The 24,836-nt window shown below is 33.8% G+C and overlaps 1 protein-coding gene across 1 annotated transcript in view; it reads right to left on the reverse strand.

Annotated features, from left to right (window-relative positions):
* CNTNAP2 (contactin associated protein 2) overlaps positions 1-24,836 on the reverse strand; it is a 2,391,149-nt gene that overhangs the window by 2,148,716 nt on the left and 217,597 nt on the right. The gene's annotated exons all lie outside the window — the stretch shown is intronic.

Below are 24,836 nucleotides of genomic sequence, written 5' to 3' on the forward strand. Positions count from 1 at the left end.
AAGGATGACTCGAAGCTTTTGGAAACTGAAAAATGGAAAGGATGGATTTGCTATTAACAAAGATGGCAAAGACTGTGAATGGGGCAGGGTTTTAGGGGAACAAAATGCACCTTAGAGTTGGACATTTTAAGATTGACATACCATTAGACATCTCTACAAGTGATGGCAGTAATTTTTTTTTAATGAAAAGGGAGAAATTAAAGCCATATATACCAGGGAAGTCTTGTTAAGAATTTTGCTAAAAAGACCACAGAGAAATAAGGTATCTACAGCAGGATTAAAGGGATTTTTTCTTGGGGTGGTGGTTGTTAGTGTTTTTTAAATGGGATTACTTATTGTAGGCTGATGGAATTCTCCATTAGAGAGAGATGTAAGGTGGTACTTAAAGGAGCTATATTCCTGTGTAAGCAAGAGAGGAAGGAATCTATTGTATTAACTGGGGACAGAGATATTCTTCAGTAATACTGCAAGGATACAGTAACAGGTAGAGATGGGTGATGTGGAAATACTTTGTGGCAGTTCTTTGTTGATTGCTTCCGAGGTTGAGGAAACAAGGACTTCAGAGGAACATAAGGATTGTAGAAAGTTTAGATGAAAGAAACAGTACTAGATTTGTTTGAAATTGAATATTTCTTTGAATGAAATACACACACACACAAAGCTGTGTGTATTTGACTGACAAAATATTTTGACCGGCAAAATATTTTTAAGACAAGGAAAATTTCTTTCTTTGATTACATATGAAGTTGTGATTATCCATAAGATTAATGATATTTTTTTAAAAGGTGAACTATTTGGTTCATTCAAATAGGTCATTCAAATAGATCAGTTTGGGAATGATGGCTGAAAATTGAATTTAAATAACATCACCCACATGGTATTATTATGAAGATTAATTGAATTAATATATGTAAAGTATTTAGTTTTAAGTACTCCCTGGTACATAGGGTTAAATATCAAATCAATAAAAAATCAAATCAAAAAAAAAAAAAAAAAAAACACCCCAAAGGAAAAAATTAATGTGAAGAACATCTGGGGGATCAATGCTTTGCACAGTTTAAGAATTATTAGAGGTTAGATATTTGCCTTGCTCTTCCAAGGAATTTGGGACAAAAATCAAATTTGAGGAATATATTACTTAACAAATGATGAAATATATAATATTCAATTAAGTCACAGACTTAAAATATTGTGCATATTCAAGAATTATACTTATCAAAATTGCAACAAAGATTATATAGATTTCTTTCTTTGACATATGCTGTCATTGTGCATAATTAATTTAATCTCCAAAATGAAGATGAAGATGATTTATGGACATTTTGGAGATTTAAGACACCTTTATGGCACTGAAAACTGAATTCTGATCTAATTATGAAAAAGATTTATGGAAAAAGGCAATTTGTTATTGTTTGATTATATATTTTATACACTAAATATGTTCTTAATGAATTTTTGGGCTTATTTTACAAAATAAAATCTACTTTCAAAGAATGGAGATTTTAAATTCACCATTTGACACCAATTAAAAAGTTAATTGCTAAGAAAGTAGTTCCATCATGCTTTTATCTATGAAAGAATCATTGTACCAGCACGTAACTCTGTAGGAGACTAATGAAGGATACAATTGAACAATTTTACTTTTTTAAAAAAAATTATTTTGCACAACAATCTTCATAATTCTATCCATAATCATAAAATTAAAATAAATTTAAATTATTTCAATTTGAAAGACTGTGATGTTTTTACATAATGAATACTTTGCAATGTTTGCAATACAGAAATACAAAGGAAGTACCTTTAATGTGATTTATATTTTTAAAAATTGTTTCATGGATTAGGACTTAATAATATGGAATTAGAAATTCTGCATTTGAGACCCAATCTTCCATTTCTTAGCTCTGTGAGTTTGAAATGGCTCTTATGCTTTCAAAGCCTGGGTTTTCTCTGTACATAATGGTTCTATTCTGACATTCACCAACACAGACTAATATTTAGCAAGCCCTTTAGTTTCTTTTAAACAAATTAACTTGTTTTAAATCATAAGTAAATGATATAATATACACTTTACTGTAGATTCTAAGGATGGAGAAAAGTGACTATGACACACGTACACCAGTAAAAAACTTAAAGTTGCAATTTAATGACATGAGAGTAAAAAAGCTTAGTATTTAGATAATGCCATGGTCATGGCAAAATAATTCAGGGGATATTCAGCTTACAGTTAGTACAAAGTAAGTCAAAAGAATAAGCAGGAATCAAGTTCTCATGTCACAATAAAAGATTATGATTAATTCAACAGTTTGAGGTAAAAAAAAGAAAACAAAGGACTCTAAGAGGTTTTAGTCAAGGCTCCTAATGAACAAGATAAACTTTCAAAGATATTAATGTTAAGAATTTCTATCTTGCCTAGATATTTTAATGAGTAAGTAGGCATTTAATGAATGTCAATTTAATACAATTTGAATATGAAGCATTCGGGCTCTCTTGAACAAGTTGGTAAAAGAAGAGCAAAACAAGACAAATATAAAATCCCAAGAAAACAAACCCTTAGACTGATGTAAATATGGGGACCTTGGCAATTTTGTATTTTTTCCCTTCAAATGCATATTATGTTTTTTATTTGATGAGCCAGTACTTCCGAAATTGGACTCCCTCACAAATGCTTTTCATGAAAATTTCTTTTTTTTTGTAAATTCTTTCCATCCTGATTCTTCTTTTCACATACTTGAACATTTTTATATACGAAAAGTTTGCAATTAACTTCTCTTGTATTGTGTCAAGTGCAGTAAAGAGAAGAAAGAAATTAGAAAGGGAGAGGTTATCTGAGTCAGTCCATGTGTGGTAGACAAATTTCTAAGATGGCCTTTGTGATTCCTGCTCTCTAGTATTCTCATCTATATGTAATCCACTGCCCTTGAGTTCAGGCAGAAACTGTGGCTTATTTCTAATTTAGAGAATAAGGCAAAGGTGGAGCAATTTTGCGTATATGATTAAAGTCCTTAATCAATTGACATTGAATTAATGAAAAGGGAAATGATAATGGGTAAGCTTGAACTTAGCAGGCAAGCCCTTTAAAAATAGGTCCAGTGAATCTGGACCTGACACCATGGGATTGAGAACATCTTCTTGACCTAAAGGGGGATGCGAAATGAAACAAAACAAAGTTTCAGTGGCTGAGAGATTCCAAATGGAGTCGAGAGGTCACTCTGGTGGGCATTCTTATGCACTATATAGAAAACCCTTTTATGTTTTAATGTATTGGGATAGCTACAGTTAAATACCTGAAACTATCAAACTACAACCCAGTAGCCTTGACTCTCGAAGATGATTGTATAGCAACACAGCTTACAAGGGGAGACAGTGTGATTGTGAAAACCCTGTGGATTATCCAGTGTATGGATGGATGAGTAGAAAATAGGGACAAAAAACTAAATGAACAATAGGGTGGGATAGGGGGAATGATTTGCGTGTTCTTTTTTACTTTTATTTTTTATTCTTATTTTCACTTTTTCTGGTACAAGGAAAATGTTCAAAAATAGATTGGAGTGATGAATGAACAACTATACAATGGTACTGTGAACATTTGATTGTACACTTTGGATGATTGTATGGTATGTGAATATGTCTCAATAAAACTGAATTAAAAAAAAAAAAAAATAGCTCCAGGTCCAGGCCTTCTTGGTGTCGGAGAGGAGACAGCTACACATCTTCCTGCTGGCCTGGAAGAAGCAAGTTGTCATGATTTCTATTCCTTGATTTCAGCCTTGTGGGACCTTGAACAAAGAACCCATGTGGGCCATGCCCAGACTTCTGACCTACAGAAATTGTGAGATAACACATAGATGTTGTTTCAAGCTGTGAAATCTGTGGTAATTCTTACACAGCAATTGAAAACTTACACCATGGTTTCAAACTCTTCTGTATTTAAACTTTCTCCATCAAAACAGCAAAAAAATTAAGTGGGGAAATGAGTAGACAGTTATTTGGCAAATTAATGTTTTAAACTAAGTGAAAGATACATGGAAATTTTTCATTTGAAAATTTTATAATTTTTTTTTTAATTATGAAAACAAGGAATTAGAGAAGAGCTCATTGTTATATTGGTTAACACCCAGCTTACTTGATGCTAACGAGAAAAAGATATTGATATCCCTACAAGTAGAATACAAAAAGCAACGAATTTTAATATTTCAAAAGAAAAGTGAAAACAAACCTGTGACTGCAAAAATGTGTGACTTTAACCTATACACTTAGCAGCAATTTTACAAGCCAGAGAAAGTTTCTGAAAGAAAACCACTGAACCAATTAATTGCAAATTAATTTATATTTGAGAAATGATTAAAGGACTTTTTAGAAGTGGTATTTAGAATCCTAGTCTTTTTTTTTTTAACTAAGATTCTGAGTGGAAATTTTGCTCTAATCATTGTTTCTGTTGTTTCTTATCCATTAAAAGCCAGTGTGGGGAAAAAATGCTATGTTCTGGTAATAAGTTCATGTTTTTAGAAACCACAACTCATCATTTGGTTCACTGAACCCACTCCAAAGGGCCCCAGATTTTTGTTTCTGCTCAGTAAATAATAAATAAAAGTCTGTCATTAAGTACAAACTTACGAGCATCTCTGAAGCTCAAGGAAAATGGTTTCCCATTGTGAAATTATATGGGAAAATTTAACAGAGAAAATGACTTATTGTAAGGTTTTTGAAAAACTCTCAATTCCCAATCCAGAAAAGATATTTCAGGGTATGATAAGTCAGTAGGAGCCATGAGATTAATGAAAGGATAAAGATTCAGAAGCTTGACAAGATGACCTGCACATTCCCTTCAAATTTCAATAACCTAGGATGATAGTAGGTGGTTCAAGCCATCTCTTTATCATCAGGGACCTTAGGACCGATGGCGAGTCTGACTTATTTTGATAATATCTGCCCCATGATCTCTTCTTGTCTCTGTCTCTGCTTGGACATTTTTTTTCTGCTTCATTTACAGTTCCAAATCTTCATTGTTTTATTCATTCTTTATTCAAGAGGGTTGAAATAGTCATTTCAAATAACCACAGCAGGTTTTATTCACTGAGTCTTGGTTCCTAACCAATAAGCTATACGAGCTTTCCACAGATACTAATCAATGCACTCCAATATATGGCCTCTTGCCAACTGTATGATCATTAGACTCCACCCCCACCGTTCTAGTCATAATTCTGTGTCACAGCATTTTTTCATCTACTCCTACTGTCCTTGTCTGGAAGGGATTCCTTAAAACAAGAAAGCAAGCAACCAAACAAATAAACATAAAATTTATTTTTCATGACATAAATTAAAGGCCACGCTCTATCAATTTCCTGGATGAATTCATTCGGTCTTTATTGTCTTCATCAAGAGATTATCTCTTATTATCTGCACCTTCATTAATATTTCCCCCAGTTCCTCTATAAACCATTGTGAGAACAGTGACTTTATCTCACTTATTTTTGTCGAGGCAGTAGTTCATTATCGTGCTCTTAGACTCATGATGCTGCATGATGTCATCAATTAGACAAAGCCTGCTTTTAAGTAGAACTGTGCAACTACTGACTAGTTTCTTTCTTATGTATTGTTCCTCTTCCTCCCCCTCTTCTTTAGCCATACTGCTAGGAAAGAGTTTCACTTATCCTTTAAGTAGATTTAGCATCTAAAGCAAAATGTTATTTCTTTGTAGGATGCTTTTTTGTACACATAGTAATGAGCGGACATTTTGTAAAGACCTGGTGGTAAAAACTGTGATATTTGAAATGGCTTATTTAAAGTGGAGTGGATGGAAACAAACAAACAAACACAAAAAACAATGAATGACCAGTTCTAAGGCTTCATGCTGACCCTGTATTTAATGAAATGTGTGACTTTTGGCATTTCTGATTTCTCAGGTTGTGTTTGTGTGCATGAGTGTGTGTGCATGCATGCATTTGCGAGTATGTGTCTTCTCCCTTTAATATAGCTGTTTGTGATATAAAGATAGGGGACATACTATATGAAGTATACTGAAATGTCAATATTGCTCTGACCCTAGCAGGCTTATTAGGTATTTTCATCCCTATCTTCTTATAATTAAATCAAAAGGATCTTAACATTCCCTTAAGAATAATCCAATCTTCTTTGCCCAGGTCCTCCCTCTCACATCACCTCTGGAATCCTACCAAAACAGGAGGAAAACATAAACTGATTAGAACACATATGCCATAGAAAAATTAGAGTGCCATTATTGGAATGTGATACTTCTTGATTGCACCTTTATCAAGATCATGTCTTATTATAAAGTTCATATCAAGTTAATAATATTTAGCCACAACTCCACCAAGCCTCTTAGAAAGATTGTTAGCTTGCATTTCGTAAACTGCACTAAAAGCCCAGTCTTTGCCAAATTTTAAATCCATTCCACCTAGTAGTGTTCCCACAAAAATGGGGAACCAGCTGATCACTGACTTTGCAGAATAATATTTCATACATATTATTCTCCAGACAATTTCCAGCATCTCTTCAAGTTAATTAATGCCAGACTTTGAAAATCTAATAATGGGTACTATTTTTGTTCAAACACTTTATTGTGTTTCCTCTAAATGCTGTTAACATACATAAATATGGATTCCATTGTTTATCTGTCAGACTGAAGGTAATATTCTAGTAAATGCTAGTCCAATGAAGAATGCAGTAGACTTTACATTTGCCATCCCTGCATAAGGAGGATTTTTTGAAATTTCAGCTTAAGATACATATGAGGAACTAATTTTATTTCTTACTTTTCTTCAATGAAAGAGTGCTACTTTTCTAATGATCTCTTAGCATGACAAATATTTGTCATAGGAGGGCAATTTATCTTTGGTAAAGATATAATGTACTGTTATTTGCTTTCCAGTACAGACAATTTAGAGCTCAATGTTTGATTGTTCTCTGGCCATGTTAATTGAGAAACTGTAGCTGAAAAGCATTCTCTTCGGACACTTGGGCATGACAATGAGGAATTATTACAGAGAAAATACTTTTAAGGGTTTTAAAGTCAAATATCAAGGAAAAAACTGCTTTTCAAATTCTGTGTGAGAACATCTTCATCTTTTTCCCTCTGATATTTTTAGTTCTCTAAGCTTTTTTTTTATTCTGATTAGAAAAGGAATACATCTACAAAGAAGACATTTTGAAACAACAGAAAAACAGTTAAAAAGCATTAAATATTATCTATAATTTCATTAGAAGCAATTACTTGCACAATTCGTTAAAAATCATAATTTATTTTACTTTTAGATTTCTCAAGTTTTAGCCTCCAGAATCTCAGTTAAGTCTTTTCAGTCACTTATTTCTATTTACCAATTACATAGCGATATGAGCAAGAATTACCATTGGTCTGAAACATAATCTTTATTTTTTTCAAAACTGTCAAAGATTCATAATAGCTCTAGGATGTGATGAATGAAATATCCAATTTCTTATACGAATTGATAATTTAAGTATTCTAAATTGCCTCTCAGACAATTTATGATCATTGACTTATCCCAGATAGACGCAATTATATATATATTCATATATATATAAAAGAAATACATATTTATTTCTTTTAACAGAATGTTTTAAGAAATTACAGACTTAAATGTTGCCAATATTCCGGCAAGTTCCTTGTCTCTCTTTGAAACATTGATTAAATTTGGTGATTCCTTTAACATTTTAAAAGACATTTTAAAGAGCTTTCATGAACAACTCTAATGCTAGAGGGCAGTTATTTTTACCCTGTTGAAGGACATTGCAGCAAAAGATAAATAGATCTTATTTGATTAGTCAAAAATACCTTGGATTTAAGATTTCAAATCTGACAGGTGCCATATGTAACACTGAAAATTATTTTCTTGGGAAAAAAAGGAATAACAAGTGTAAAATTAAATACTTCCTAAGTACACATCAAGCATTAGATTGCTAGCCTGGCCAGAGAAGTTTTCTCTAAGCCTGGAGTTTCCAAATAACTATACAACTTAATATAGCACACTTTTAAGTCAGTTATTGTTGTGAAAATCTATGTAAAATTGATCATTCATCCATCAGAAATTAACAGAGGAAATAATTATTTAAAGAGAAAAGTGAACAAAAAATAGGTAGAACCTATATTAAAGAAGGAAAAAGTTCTTCACCAAACAATATGAAATAAAATTTAAATACATGGAAAGACATCTAGCATTTCAGACCCATGTTTTGAAGATGCCAGTTGTTCATGACATTAATGCAATCTCATTTTTCTTTGGTGAGAGGGGTGCTGCTTGGAGAGGAACTTGACACAGATAATTTGAAGTTAAATTTGAAAAGTTAACAAGAAAGGATAGTCAAAAGAAATGTACAAATGAAAAGTAATAATGTCTTACCCTAAAATGTTAGTATATGCTATAAACATAAAATAACTGAAATGTTGAGATACTAGCACAAAAATCAACAGAAGACAAGTTGACCAAAGCAATCAAGCCAGAATTTTGGCAACTAAGTACTTAGCACAGAATTAGTCAAGTCTAAGATGCTATCATTATTAGATGCACCATATTTTATGTAACTTTAAGAAAGAAACCTCCCAGCCAATTAAATTATGTGCTTTCTAACACTGGACTTTTTATATTTATTGAAGGAGCTTAAATAGAGATTTTATTATCTACCTACAAAAGAATGCATAGGCAAAATAAATCAATCAACACATTCTAAAACTTCATATTAGCAATTGGCCTCTTCTAAATCACTTTTAGATGCCAGGTCCTTGATGTTTGTGCTTTCAGACAATGACGCCTGAAGTAGTAGGGCAATGTTAAGTGGTATTTCTGAAGAGAAACCATTGAAGCTGGCATCTTAACATGACTTTGCAATTATGTAGGGCTAATCCTCTTTTGATTTAAACTTGCATCCTGTTTGTAAATACACCTGATTCATTATCTCCTTCAAACCCTACTCCAACTATTTGGTTCCTAGGGGTTAAAAAAGGATTCTGTTATTATCTCTGGAGAAAGAGCTTCCACAGGGACGTCCATAAGTTTCAGTGCTGGAGCTTTTTGAGGTTTGCACAACATGTATTTTCACCTGAGTGACAATGATTTTTAGATACCAACATTTTTAAATGATCCAGTGGGGAAAAACTGTCTTAGAATCAATAAAAGATGTTTTGAGGATCAAAATTCAATCAATCATGTGCATAAAATTTTTAAACTATGAAACATGATATGGAATAGAGCACCCTAAAAACTAATACTTCTTAGACAATTTATAAAGGTTTCTTTTTTGTTTTCTCATTGTTTTTGTCAAAATTAATAGTAGAATTAAATTCTGAAGATACTTTCCACAAGTTGTTTTTCCAATTTTTAGAAATTCATTGTCCAAATCTTATGTCTTCCTAGCAATATATAAGCATTATTATTTTATTTGTGGTAAAAATATTTTGTCTACCAAAATTTATTATCACTATACAAAATTGCCTCACCTCTTTTTCTATCTTTCTTACATTAGGCGTATGATATGTTGCAGGCATCATTATTTCATTGGTGCTAGTATATCTATTAATCAGAATTTGTTCCAAGTCTTCAATATCATCAAAATATACTTACAATCTTTACTCAATCTTTTAATTATAACAGAATGCCATGAAAATAAATATTAAAAATAATTTGATTAAAGACATGTTAGGATATAAGATGTATAATTTGTTTGATATATGAATTTTCTTGTAAAATTTCTTCCATACGAATATTTTACATTCTGAGTATTATTCAAATTAATGGCATCACATTTCTGATTTATAACTTGATCACTTTATAAAAATTGATCTAGCTTAGAACAGTAATGTCAATAAAGTAGGAAAGTTAAAATAAAAATTTAGTGGGAAATGTCTTAAAATGTTTAGCCAGAAGGACAGATCAGTTAATTTTAATCCCTACTGAGTATTACTAACTGACCCCTTAGCCCCTTGCAGAAAGAAAGGGAAAAGAGAAAAATGCGGTGAATTACATTTTTTTTGCTGATAAAAAGGAAGTTCAATAGATAGTCCTGAGAGAAATATTTTCTTCTTGGCACTAAAATCTGGGAAGATTTTCTGAAAGAATACACCAGCCAGTACCTTCAATTGCCGTTTTGCAAAAATGAAGAAATATCCTCTTATTATCATTTTTACATTAGCTTAAATGAAACATTAAAGCACAGAATTAAATCATATTTTAGTAAAGGCTGCCTACCCAGAATTCATAAAACATAATACAGTGACAGCTTTGAGACCAATCCATAAGGTTAGTATGTGTCAGACAGAAATAAAATTATATCAGTAGATTCAATTCTACATCCCTGGGGCATGATAGCTAGCTACAATTTGATCTCTAAAATTTCTTACCTGTAGAATGGTTTTGGTCAGGTTGCCAGTTTAGCAAATACAAATGCAGAATTCTCATTTTACTATGAATTGCAGCAAATAACTTTTTAGTATAAGATTTCTCCATGAAATATTTGGGACATACTTAATGTTAAATGTTTTTGTTGTTGTTTATCTGGAATTCAAATTTAAGTGGGTGTTCTGCATTTTATATGTCAACCTACGTTAGTGTTCTTAATATCTGAAATGTAATTATTATTTCAAAAAGAAGATAATGATATAATCACTCAGAAAACTTACTTCTTGCTTTAACTTTAGGTTTCAAAAGAAATAGGCAGACATAAGAAAAATTTAGAAAGTCTTAGAGACATGTTAGAAAAGCCAAACCACAAACTTGCTTAACCAAAAAAGGATGTAATCTGGTACCCTTGGTTAGAATTATATTTCAAAATGACTAGTTCTTTCTCTTCAGTTCTATGTATTTTAATTTATGCATTTAACAACATTATCCTGGGAAGGAGTTTATTAACATCATCAGACTAGAAAAGGGAACCATGGCACAAAACCGACTTAAAATAAACTGTGGCCAACTTTTAAGTGAGGCTTTAGTGAGAAACTCATGTTTTATTGCTAAGTTTCTTAGCTCTGTTCACTTCCACTCTGATTCATTCATAATTTCATATGAAGCTATCTGCCAGTAGCTCTAGTTATCTATCCTCCTCTATTCGACTGGTGTTCCTTCTGGTAGCTGCAGCAAAACTCGATATTAATTTTTATTGGTTTGGATTGAGGCATGTGCCCATCTCTTAACCAATCACTAAGTTTAGGGGTATATTTACATTGATTCACTGGGCCAAAGTACACTCTAATTCCATGAGCTATAATGCAGTTAACACAATTGGAACTTCAACTGAGAGTCAGGGAAAGAGAGTTTCCCCTAAAGCAAATTTTAGGTGGTTTTCCCACAAAAATTTCCAATTTCCATTATATTAACCAATCATATCATCATTTAAAATTTAGCATCTCTGTGATTCATTTCTGCATAATCCCCACACTCTAAGTCTTTTCTGTTTTTTTTTTATAACAATAAACTTTTTAACCATTTACGGTGAGTCTAAGAATTTTAGCATTATATTTTATTTATCGGTAGACTCATTTACATTATTGGAGATAACTGTAAAAAAAATTACTCCTAACTACTGGAGTTAATGTATTCTAGATAAAACTTCCAGGGAATCTGAATGAAGAGCTCAATAAGAGGTTCTTGACCATTGCTGTTTTAAAATCTAAAACATATCATACAAAATACTTCAAATGTTTTATCCTTTCCTCTATGTAATTTGTACGATTATCACCATTTGAATATATATTTTCAAACTATACAAATAAACCTAATTTATATATATTTCCAGATATGCTGTTGATAGGACATGCAACCGCAATATGTAAACCCACATTACTTATGCACCTGTTATCAAAGACACCCCCAAATCCACATTCACTGAGGGAATGGAGGCTTTCTCTTTTGAGAATATGAAAATTATCTACAGGATGTGTCATTATGGAATAACTGTAAGTACCTGAGACAATCCCCAAATCTGGGGAAAGCAAAGATTTTGGTTTTGTCCAATTCCAAGGGAATTTTCAATTATTATTTTTTCTTTTTAAAACAGAAGCTTAAAAACAAGCATCTGTTCCTCTAAGAACACTTTTCATGCACACGCACACACACATACACACATGGAATTATACTAGATTCTATGGACACAAATTATTGAAATCTCTTCCCTTATAACACTTATCTCATTGGGAGAGGGGTGTGGAGAGAGAGGGAGAGGGAGGGGGAGGGGAAGGGGGAGGGAAGGAGGGAGGGGAGGGTGGAGAGAGAGAGAGAGAGAGGTTCTGGAAGAAGTTTTGTCCAGGATCTGATTGGTGGGTAGACAATAGTATTAGTTACATATTAACTGAACAAAATCTTGAGACCCAAGTAGTTATTCATTCACCAGGTCAGTGAAAGTGGTGTTGAAGCATAGAAGAGGAGGCAAAGGCATTCCAGACAAAGGAAAGAGAAGGCTTCTCACCTGGTCTGCTTTATATGGGACCCAGAATCTCTGTACAGACAGAGTTGAATCTTCTAATCTCTGACAAAATGAGCCGGACTAGAAATAATCATCCTTTGATCTTTCTTGGACCCCATCATAATTTTACATCCTCTGTTGATAAGCATCAGAATAATCACCTCTTTGAACAGGGCTGATATTAACTTCAGATACGCTTAGACTTTGTATCTCCAGTAGTTCACATATAAAGTAGATATTATTAGCTACATTTCCCTAAACCCAGTAATTGCTTTTCCTCATTTTCTATCAGCCAGGCAGATCTCTGCAATGCCAGAGCTATGTAGGTAGGCACTATCAAAGTAATCTGTTATAGTTGCCTCTCCCTGCCCTGGGAAAAACAGTCTGTCTCTTTCTGTCTCTCTCTCCACTCTCTCCATCTCAGCGAAGACGGTGGGAGGGGTTAAAAAAACTACCTTGCTTTTCATCAGGAAAACAAAAAAAAATGAGTACAGGTTGCCTGAAAATGTCTTGCCGTTTTGCAAAAGTAATTGGCTGTGTCTATTCCTATTTCCATGTATCAAATACTTTTGGTTTTCAGAGTCTGGATGTTTGCTCTTTCATTACTTCAAGTTCATTTACGTGTGAGCTACAAATGTGCACACATACCCATTCATACACAGGATATAAACTGTTCTTTTAAATCACTGTTAACAGACTAATGAACAAAGTAGTAATCCTGTGCTTCCCAAGCTAGGATATTTAAAGATTATATGCCTTAACTGGTTTTCTACTCACTGGTTGGAAATAGTCTTCCTAGAGACTAATCGTATTTTCTGCTTCTCACATTGAGAAAGATCTGTAAATAGATTAGAAAAATCTACATGTAAATTGTGACGAGGCTAAGAGAACCCAGATTTGATTGCATACCAGAAACATGAAAATAATCTATTTGTGTAAATGTCAACATTCAGCCTTTAAAATTTTTTAAAAAATAATTATAGATTCAAAAAGAAGTTGCAAGGATAGTAAGAGAGGTCCCAATGTACTCTTCATGCAGTTCCCCCCAGTGGTTTCATTTTAATAACCATAGTAAAATTGACATTGGTTACATGTGTATACATAGTTCTGTCATTTCATCATATTTGTGTGCATGATCACCATTGTAATCAAGATACAGAGCTATTCCATAACCACCTTTAAAGTCACACTCCTACCCACTACCACCTTTAATCCATCACAATTACAAATATTTTTTTCATCTCTATAATTCTTTCATTTCAAGATTATATAAAGGGAGTCATACAATATGTGACCTTTTGAGATTGGCTTTTTTCACTCAGCTGAAGGCCCTTAAGGCCCTTCCAAATAGTTGTGTCTATTAATAGTTTGCTCTTTTTTTGTGCTGAGTAGTATTCCATGCTATGGATGTGTCACAGTGTGTTTAACAATTCACTAATTGAGGGATATTTTTGTGGTTTCCAGTTTTGGGCTATCAAAAATAAAGCTTCTATAAACAATCATGTACAGGTTTGTGTGCAGACATGTTTTCATTTCTCTGTGTGAAATAGCTAGGAATGCAATTGCTGGATTGCATGATAGTGTATATTTACTTTTTGTTTGTTTGTTTTAATGAAACAGCCAAACAATGATCCAGAGTGGCTCTACCATTTAATATTTCCATCAACAACATATAAGAGATCTAGTTTCTCCACTTCCTTGCCAGCAATTGGAATTTTCACACAAGCTTTAACACACAGTCTTGATCACTACAGTTATGCAAGTATTGATATAAGGTAGAATGATTCTCCCCACCATAATCTTTTTCAAAATCATTTTAGCTATTCTGGTTCCTTGGCTTTCCATACAAACTGCAGAGTAATCTTGCCTATATTTATACAAATCTTGCTGGAACTTTTGTAGTAACTGTGTTAAACAGAATTGGGGGAGAATTAACATCTTTACTATGTTGAGTAAGTCAAAGCATTACCATGGTATGCTCCTCCATTTATTTAGGTCTCTAATGCCTTCCATTTTGTAGTTTTGTAAATTTCAGCATGTGAGTGTCATACATGTTTTGTTAAATATATAAATAGTTCATTTTTAAATTATAAATGTTTTTGCATTTATTATATCAGTGTTCATTGCCAATATATAAAAGTGTAATTAATTTCTGAGTGCTTACTTGCATCCCATGAAACTATCAATTTCACTTATTAGTTCAAGGAACTTTTTTTGCAGATTCCTTGGGATTTATCACACTGACCATCGTGTCATTTGCCAATAGGGATAGTTATATTTCTTGCCTTTTATTTTCCTTTCTTGCCTTATTGCACTGCCTAGAAATTCTAATACCCTGTTAAACAGCAGTGGTGAGAGTGGGCATTGTTGCCTTATGCCTGATCTTAGGAGACATGCTTTCAGTATTTTGCCATTAAGAATATCTACTGTAAATCTAAGATATTTCAAAAAGGGCTCAATTTCTAAATATAAAAATTATTTTCCATTTTCTTGTTTCTTCTCTTGAAAATTAAAGTAATCAATATATTATACCCACTTTGGTCAAGTTTAGCCTAATAATTACAGTGACTGATTCATTTTTCAACTTAAATACTGTATAAATTCACATAACTAGACAAAATATATCTTATCCTAATTACATTAGGAAGATATGGTTCTACAACATAAAGGGACCAGAGGTTTAGCCAGTGTTTGCGTCTAATTTTATATATAAACTTAAATAATTAGATATTTTGATTTTCATGGTAAAAATAGTCAAACAAGTGCAAAAAAAATTGCTGATGTTTTATCCTTTTATAAAAAGCTTTAATTGTGGTTATATAAATTTCCCTATTTTAACCACTCTCATGTGTATGCACAATTCAATGATATTAATTACATTCACAATATTGTTCTACTATCACCACCATCCATTACCAAAACTTTTTCATCACTCCAAACAGAAACTCTGTTGCCATTAAGCAAAATTCCCCTTTACCCCCATCTCCAGCCCCTGGGTTCCTGGGTATCTATAATCTAATTTTTGTCTTTATTAATTTACTTACTCTAGGTACTTCATGTAAGTTAATTCATACAATATTTGTTCCTTTGCATCTGGCTTTATTTCATCACTCAACACAAAGTTTTCAAGGTTTGTTCATGTTGTGGCATATATTAGAACTTCATTCCTTCTTATGGCTCAGTAATATTCCACTGTGTGTATATATACCACATTTTGTTTATCCATTCATCTGTTGATGGATGTTTGAGTGGCTTCCACCAAAGTTTGCTTCAACCAAAAATTCCATTATTTGTGAATAATGCTGTTATGAACATGAGTGTACAAACATTTATTCAAGTTTCTATTTTCAATTCTTTTGGATATTTACCTAGAAGGGGAATTGCTGGGTCATATGCTAGTTCTGTTTCACTTTTTGAGGAACCACCAAACTGTTTTCCATAGTGGCTGCACTATTGTACATTCCCACCAGCAATGTATCAGTGTTCCTATTTCCCTGCACCCTCTCCAACACTTAATTTCTGTTTTTTTTTCTTTTAGTAGTAGCCATCCTAATGGGTATTTTCATCCTCTTTACAAAACAGCTTTTAAAATGTTTTTACATATATTTCATATTTTCAACATTTCATGGTATAAGTATTTTAAAAATATTATTAATGATATATTGAAAAAAATGTTTTTAGTTGTCATGACAACTTGCTGAACTCAATTCTCTCACTATGAAATAGAGTTTTTAAAACCTGCCAGAAGACTGTTGTGCTATGTTGGATAAAATGCTGGGAAGGGGTGCAGAAAATGAGAGCTGTGAGTAAGTAAAGGAGATGTGACAACATGTCATAGAGCTCCCAAGAAAACAGAGAAGGCAGCAGGACAATGAGATCATGCTTAGCCATGGTGCCATCACAAAGCCAAAATGCTGCAGGAGTCACAGTGTGATAGTTAGGTTCATGTTGTCAACTTGGCCAGGTGATGGTGCCCAGGTGTCTGGTCAAGCAAGCAATGGCCTAACCATTACTGCAAGGACATTTGTGGCTGGTTAATAAGCCAGAAGGCTGCTTTATTAAATCATCAGTCAATTGACTTTACCTGTGACTGATTACATCAATGAAGGATGTGTCTTCTGCAACAGGAAAATTTAATCAGTGGATTTAATCCAATCAGTTGAAGACTTTTAAGGGAGAAAGAGAGAGGGCCTTCACTTCTTCTTTGGCTAGCCAGCATCTTCTGAGGAGTTCACTGAACACCTTCATCAGAGTTGCCAATTCGCTACTTGCCCTATGGAATTAGGACTCCTGCATCTTGCCCTATGGAATTTGGACTCATGCATCTCCACAGTTGCATGAGACACTTTTATAAAATCTTCTTTTTACACGTATGTCTTGTTGGTTATGTTTCCCTAGAGAACCCTGACTAATACACACAATATCAGGAAAAGACCTTTGAGCAAAACAGAGTTACATGAAGCTAAGAAAGTTGAAGCTACAGGTCTCTCACTTGCCCTGGGCCTATGAAAGCTAGAAGTTTTAGAAAGTTCTAGGTGAAAATGGGAAACCATATTTCAGTCAGAGTACTCCCATGTAAGCATTTCTGGTAAATTACCTAGAGATCTGAGAAGAAAGGGGCCTACATCTCCAAGCTCCATGTATGAGTTGTGATTCTTTTTCTCATTTTAAATATTTATCTCATACCTAATTTTCAATTTCTAATTTTGTATTCCTTGTTTTCAAGTGTCCTCCATACAACCAAACTGCATAAGCTTCCAGCCTCTAGCTCCTTGTAAGAATTTATATTCATATTAAATCTGCATATGAATGTTAACCAAATGAATGTAAGTGGACACTTGTGGGAATGGAATGCCTTTATCCAGTAGGATGCTGAAGAGTTGCATTAGAATAGTGAAAAGGAGAATAAACATAAATATTGAGAAGGAAGAAAAGAAGATAGATATTTTCTTCTAGTGTTTCTGTCTTCCTGCAGGATGATAACTGAAACAGTCAAGAATAGAGTTAGAAAAGAGACTATGCAGATTCTCTGCAGAAAGGTTACTAGTTAGAACAGCTCTTTGAAGGAAAATAAAATATTGGAAGACTCCATCAAGTGCCAGGTTATAAGGATTCTGATAATCAATTCAATAGCAACGGTACCATTTTAGTAGCTATTTAAAAAATTTCCTTTATTGAGGTATAATTTACATCCAATAAAATAAGCCCATTTTAAATATACAGATTGATGAATTTTGGTATATGTATACACCTTCGTAACCAACACCAAAATTAAGCTATAGGATATAGAATATTTTTTGTAATAATTCAAATTCTTAATAAAGGGGACATGATATGAATTTCAGAGCAGGTGGGCCAGCGTAATCAGTGGAAGGCTTCATATCATTTAGCAATGCTTTCCTGAGCACCTGCCTACCACCAGATCTTTTACAATATGCTGGGGATGCAAATATGACAATGTGAAAGCCCATGACCTCAGGTTGTTCACAGTTCAGTGGGAATTCACAATCTTATGAGTTAAATAAATACTCAGATGCTGACTCTACTACAAGTGATAGAAGAGGAGGGAATTTGGGATGTGATCAATATCATGAGGGTTGAAATGTGTACAACATTTTTTCTGGGTGGAGGGAATAGGGAAGTGGTGGGTAAGTGAGGACACTAGCCTGCATGTACAGGAAATCTGTAAGGAATAGAGATGAATGGGGTAGGGCATGGACAGTTCCACAAATGTGCAAGTGGACATTACTTTGTATTCTGTCAAATCATAAAATAAAAAATTTGAAGTCCTCAAGGGGAAAAGCGAAACATTGCTCCCACTGCAATCCTCTCTCCACAACCCTTGGAGAAAGCACAGCAGAAGTGACAGGTAGTGACATCGTCAAGGAACTGAAAATCTCGTAGATGAGACCTCAATATCTACTGGTAGAACGAAAGCTGCTTTTCATGGTTTCACAAATAAAATGCTAACCAAATAAATACACTCAATACTCTTTTATATTTCAAATTGTTTGTGATTACATGTGCCATGTTCAAATATCCCAATATTATGCCTGGAATATAGATAAATAGTTGATAGTGTGAGGGTGGGGCAAGCAAGTTATAGATAGATTTCAGTCCTGTAAGAATCTCACAAATAATTTTTTAACATTGGAGCCTGATCAGAAGCTTCAATGAACGTACTGCAGGAGCTCCCACCTTCTCTATGCCTCCTGTCCACTTTTTTTTTGTTGATCTCTGAACATTAAGCAGAATGGGCTTTCTGCTGTGGCAACACTGGCTACCTGTTCATGAAACCCATTTTATCTTCTTCCTCTAAATACATTTAGGTTACATTTCCCAGGCTACTTGGCAGTTAAGTATGGCCATGTGACTGAGTTCTAGCCAATGCTCATAAGTATGTACACTGCTTCCAAAATTGTACCATGAAAATCTCTTAGGCATGATTCTTTATACTTCTTCAAGTGGCACAGGCCTGAGAAAGACAACTGTGATCTTAGAAGTCACTGTTGAGAATGGCATAGACATTGGGTGAAAGAAGCCTATGTGCTTGAATTACAGCTTTGAAAAGAGTTACCAACCAGAAGTACTAGTTTTGTAAATCAGTGAGATATAATTTCTATCATATTTGAGCTATGATAAATTTTGGGATTTACTTTTTAACAGCAGTTGTCTTAAACCAAATACCTATTAATTGATATTCATAATATGCGAAGTGAAGAAATGATTTGGGCATTGAAAGTGGATTTTCTCCTCCCTTTTAATAGGTGGGGTACACTGTGGGAAACTCAGACTCAATTAGAAATTAAAATGCATACTACATTCTAAGTAGTATATTTAATCCATACTTTTTTTTCAGGGCATTAAAATGAGGCATGTTTTTCTACTTTGGTATTTAAAATGCTTTGGTAGAAAATGACTTTCCTGGGCATTGAATCTTTACTTGTGTTTAGGTCAATGAAAATTCTTTTGAAAATACAAAAGAGAATCATGGCCATCACCACAATCATCCAACGACTCTGGGCGGTTAGCCGCATATGCTCAACTCTAAAGAAGTTTCCAGTTTGACATAATCAAGTTATATATGCGTGTGTGAGTGTGTGTGTGGATATATATATATTTATATATATATATATGTTTATATATATATATATGAAGGATTTCACCTCAGTGTCTGATCAGTCTGAGAGCATTCCTGTTCATGTCTCATTTATCTCTCATAGCATATTTGAACATGCATACAAATGGCAATTCCTGGGTTAGGGATATATTTCACAGCTAAAAATCCAAAATGAATCTAATATCCAGAGAAGTAAAACTGTGTTCATGTTTAATGATAGCATTTGTTCTTTAATAAACAAATGAAACATGGTAGTAAATAATTCTTAAGTAACAATTATTGATAGTAATGAAAGCCAATTCACATTCACTCTCATAGATGTAGCATGCCATTTGGAAATTTTTCTGAGATCTCCTGGTAATTCGTACTTGGAGATAATTGAATATGTGTCATATTTTGAAGGGTAACTGCTGATTCCTAACTGAATAGATAAATAACAAATTATTAAATGAATAGAACAGTTGGCTCTCAAAGTCACTACAGCAAAGGGCACACATTTTCAGGTTCATTACCCTCACAAAAGATTTAAGATGTTATAATTAATTTAAATTTTCCTTTCAGCAGTTGATATCTTGATGGTTCCAATTTTGTTTTTCTGCAGAGATCAAGTGTGAACGCATAAGAATTTTATGATTTTTTTCCTCTCTTTACTTTTTGAATGCATAGTGTTGGTATTTATCTTAAAATAAAAATGTGTATTTGATAAACAATGTAATAGTATTAGTCACTTTAGGCATTTAAAAATACAAATTACTACATTTTAGGTATTTAAACACTATACTATTTAAATCAGTGGGACACACACATACATCTATATATATATATATATACATATAGGAAGCAATCACTTTGAAAAATAAAAATTTAGTTTTGTTTTTCAAAGAAAAACTTTTTTAATCATGTGATAACTCATTAATCTACTTCCTGCTTTTGCAAAGTTCTTTGAGTATGCTTTCCTTTTTTTTTTTAATTAAGGATTAAAGACATCCTCATGTATTTCATCATTAAATTGGGCAATTTTGTTGTGACAAATTAAGGATGAGTGCAGCTTATCTGCTACACCTTCTGTGATGGTTAAATTCATGTGTCAACTTGGTCAGGTTATGGTGTCCAGTTGTTTGGTCAAATAATCACTGGCCTGATTGTTACTGTGAGGATATTTCTTAGATTTAAATCACTAAGTTGATTGTATCTATGGCTGATTACATCTACAATCAACTGAGAAGATTGCCTTCAACAATGAGAGAAGTCTCATCCAATCAGTTGGAGACCTTAAAAGAAGTGATGATTTCAGCAATCAAGAGGGAGAATTTCCATCTCTACTTTAGCTAGCCAGCTTCTCCTGGGAAATTCATTGAAAACCTTCATCAGAGTTCCTTGCTTGCAACTTGTCCTACAAAATTTGGATTTGCCCATCTCCACTGTCCTATAAAAAAATCACTTAATATTGACTATATACATCTCCAGTCAGTTTTGTTTCCCTAGACAACCCTCACTAAAACAGATTTGGGTACCAGAAGTGGTTCTTGAGAAACAGATTCTTAAGTGTCAGATTTCTGAGTTGGAATTGGGGTTTTTGGAATTAGTTCTCTAATCTGAACTGTAAATTACTCTATCTGCATGGCAGCTTCCCGCACTCATCCCCCAGGTCCTGGCTAACTGTTATTGACAGAAAGGTACGTATAAATCCTCTTCCCCAAGAACAGTGGTGGGCACCACTGATCATTGATCATGGCTTTTGATTAGCAACTTCAGCTCACAGAGGGAAGCTACTGTTTAAACCTGCCCTGGACAAAGGTAATGACAATCATTGTTACAACACTCCCAGGACTGGGGCTGAAGCTGCAGGGTAGACATATAAATACGCTGTGATTCCTCAGGGCTGCATTTGCTGGGCAAGCCAGGAAAGCTCAACTTCAGGGGCTGCTGGACAAGCTTTTGGCACCCTTCCTGATCCCTTCCCAGGGGTACTTTGGAGCCAGTCGGCACTCCCTTCATGGATCTGTGGCCGTTTTGGCTGGGAATGGCTGACTTGAAAATGTCCTCTCCAGCATGTCTGCCAGCCCAGAATTTGCCCTGTGGGCAAAAGCAGCTGGAGACAATGAAAGGAGTGTAGAAACTACAGTGGCAGTCAGACTGGGGCAAAGGCTTAATGGCTTCAAACTCAAAGAGAGGGATGGCTGTTTCCTGGGAACAGAGGGGACAACCAAACTCCTGTAAACAGGGGAACTCCAAAACAACTAACAAGATAAAGCCCAGGACAAGACAGAGACCTAGAGAGACAGGGAGAATGCTGCACACTGCATTCACCTTGGGCAGACCATCCTGAAAGAAGGATCAGTGAATGTGAAGACAATATACTTGAACTAAGTGAGAAGCAGGAGAAAAAAGAATTATTAAAAATGAAAATATCCTAAGACACCTGTGGGAGGATACTATCAAATGCACCAATATATGCATTATGGGAGTCCCAGAAGGAAAAGAAAGAGAGAGAGAGGCATACGCAATATTCAAAGAAGTAATGATAGAGAACTTCCCAAACTTAGCAATAGATATGAATATGTACATCCAAGAAGCCCAAAGAACACTCAACAGGATAAACATGAAGAAAAATACACCCCTCATCATATATGGATCACACTGTCAAATACAAAGGACAAGAAGAGAGTTCTGAAAGCAAGAGTAAAACAATGTGTTACACACAAGGTAATCCCAATTAGATTGAGTGTCAATTTTCATCAGAAACCATGGAGGCGAGAATGCAGTGGGCTGAAATACTTAAATTGCTGAAAGAAAACAACTACCAGTCAAGAATTTTATATCCAGTAAGACTTTCTTTCAAAATGAGGAAGAGATTAAGACATTCTCAGATAAACAACAGCTGAGGGAGTTCATCACTACTAGACCTGCCCTACAAGCAATGATAAAGGGAAATATTCAAACTGAAAGGAAAGGGCACTAGACAGTGGTTCAAAGTGGCATAAAGAAATAAAGTCCTCTGGTAAAGGTAGCCATTTGGATAATTATAAATGCCAATATGATTGTAGTGTAATGTTTGGTATGTTACTCCACTTCTTAGTTCCTACAGGTGCTAAAATGCAAATGCATGAAAAGTAATAAAAAAATCTATGTTTTCAGACATATAATGTACAAAGATATAAGTGGTAACAACTATGAAAAAATGTGGGGGGACAGAGGGTATAGGAAAAGTATATATGATACTATTGAAGTTAAGTTTGTATCAAACCAAATATTATTATTATATATTTAGGATGTTAAATTTTAATCCCATGGTAACCACAAGGAAAAACAGATGAAAAATATATCCAGATATAGAAGTGAGAAGGCATTTAATATGGTACAATACAAAAATAAGCAAATAAATATAAAAGTAGACATTAACAGACGTGAGGGTCAAAAAAGTTATGACTTAGAAAGGCTAAATAGTAAAATGACAGAAGAAAGCCTTGCATTATCAGTATTTCTTCAAATGTACATAGATTAAACTTTCCAGTGAAAAGGCAGACATTGGCAGAATGGATAAAAAAAGCATAAGCCTACTATATGCTGTCTATAAGACACTCATTAAATTCAAAGATACAAGTAGGTTGAGGATAAATGGATGGAAAAAAGTACCATGCAAGGTGTAACCGAAAGAGAGCTTGGGTGGCTATATTTATATTGGATACAGTAAACTTTCAGTTAAGAACAGATATGAAGGACAAACATAGTCATATACTGATAAAAGGGAAAATTCAACAAGAAGATGGAAAAATTATAAATACATATGCACCTAACATCAGAGCCCCAAAGTATAAGAAGTAAATATGGACAGATTTGAAGATATTAATGGTTCTACATTAATAGTAGGAGGCTTTAATATATCACTCTCAATAATGGATAGAACATCTGGTCAGAAGATCAATAAGGAAGTGCACAAGTTGAATGATACTCTAAACCAACTAGACCTAACAGACATTTATAGAACACTTCATCTAATAAAAACAGAATATACTTTCTTCTTGTGTACACATGGATCATTCTCCAGGATAGAACATATGGTGGGTTACAAAACAAGTCCTAGGAAATTAAAAATATTGATGTCATCCAACGTATACTCTCCAATCACAATGGAATGAAGCTAGAAATCAAGAAGGGAGGGAGAAATGGAAAATTCACAAGTATGTGGAAATTAAACAATATACTCACAACAACCAATGGGTTAAAGAAAAAATCAGAAGTGAAATTAGGAAACATCTTGAGGTGAATGAAAATGAAAATACAACATATGCAGCAAAGGCAGTGCTGGTAGAGAAATTTGTAGCTCTAAATGCTTAAATTAAAAAAGAAGAAAGACTTCAAATCAGAGACCTAACCTCAAAACTGAAAGTATTAGAAAAAATAGAGCAAACTAAACCCAAAGTGAGCAGAAGGAAGGAAATAATAAACATTAGAGTGGAGATACGTGAAATAGAATAAGGAAACAATAGAGAGAATCAATACAACCAAAAGCTGACTCTTTGAAAAGACCAATAAAATCAACAAACCATTAGCTAGACTGATAGAGATAAAAAGGGAGAGGCTACAAATAACCAAAATCAGAAATGAAAAAGGGGACATTACTACCAATCCTGCTGAGATAAAAAGGACTATAAAAGGATACTATGAACAACTGTTCACCAATAAATTAGAAAATCTAGACGAAATGGAAAAATTCTTAGAAACACACAAACTACCTACTTTGAATCAAGAAGAAATAGAAGTTCTCAACAAGCCATCTCCTGGTAAAGAGACTGACTCAGCAATCAAAAACCTCCCTACGAAGAAAAGCACAGGACCAAATGGCTTAACAGGGAATTTTAGCAAACATTCCAAGAAGACTTAATGCCAATTATGCTCAAACTCTTCCAAAAAACTGAAGAGGAGAGAACACTCCTTAATTCATTCCATGAGACCAACATCACCCTAATAGCAAAGCCAGATAAAGATACCACAAGAAAATAAAACTATAGACAAACATCACTCATGAATATAGAAGCAAAAATCCTCAACAACATACTAGCAAATCAAAACTAACATCATAGTAAAAGAATTATACATCAAGATCAAGTGAGATTTATCTCTGGTATGCAAGGTTGTTTCAACATAAGAAAATAATTTAATGTAATATACCACATTAGCAAAATGAAGGAAAAAAATCCTCATCTCAACTGATGCAAAAAATGTATTTGAAAAATCCAGGATCCCTTCTTGATAAAAGCTCTCAGAACACTAGGAATAGAAGGAAACT

Source organism: Choloepus didactylus, chromosome 5, assembly GCF_015220235.1.
Source record: "Choloepus didactylus isolate mChoDid1 chromosome 5, mChoDid1.pri, whole genome shotgun sequence".
Lineage (NCBI taxonomy): Eukaryota > Metazoa > Chordata > Mammalia > Pilosa > Megalonychidae > Choloepus > Choloepus didactylus.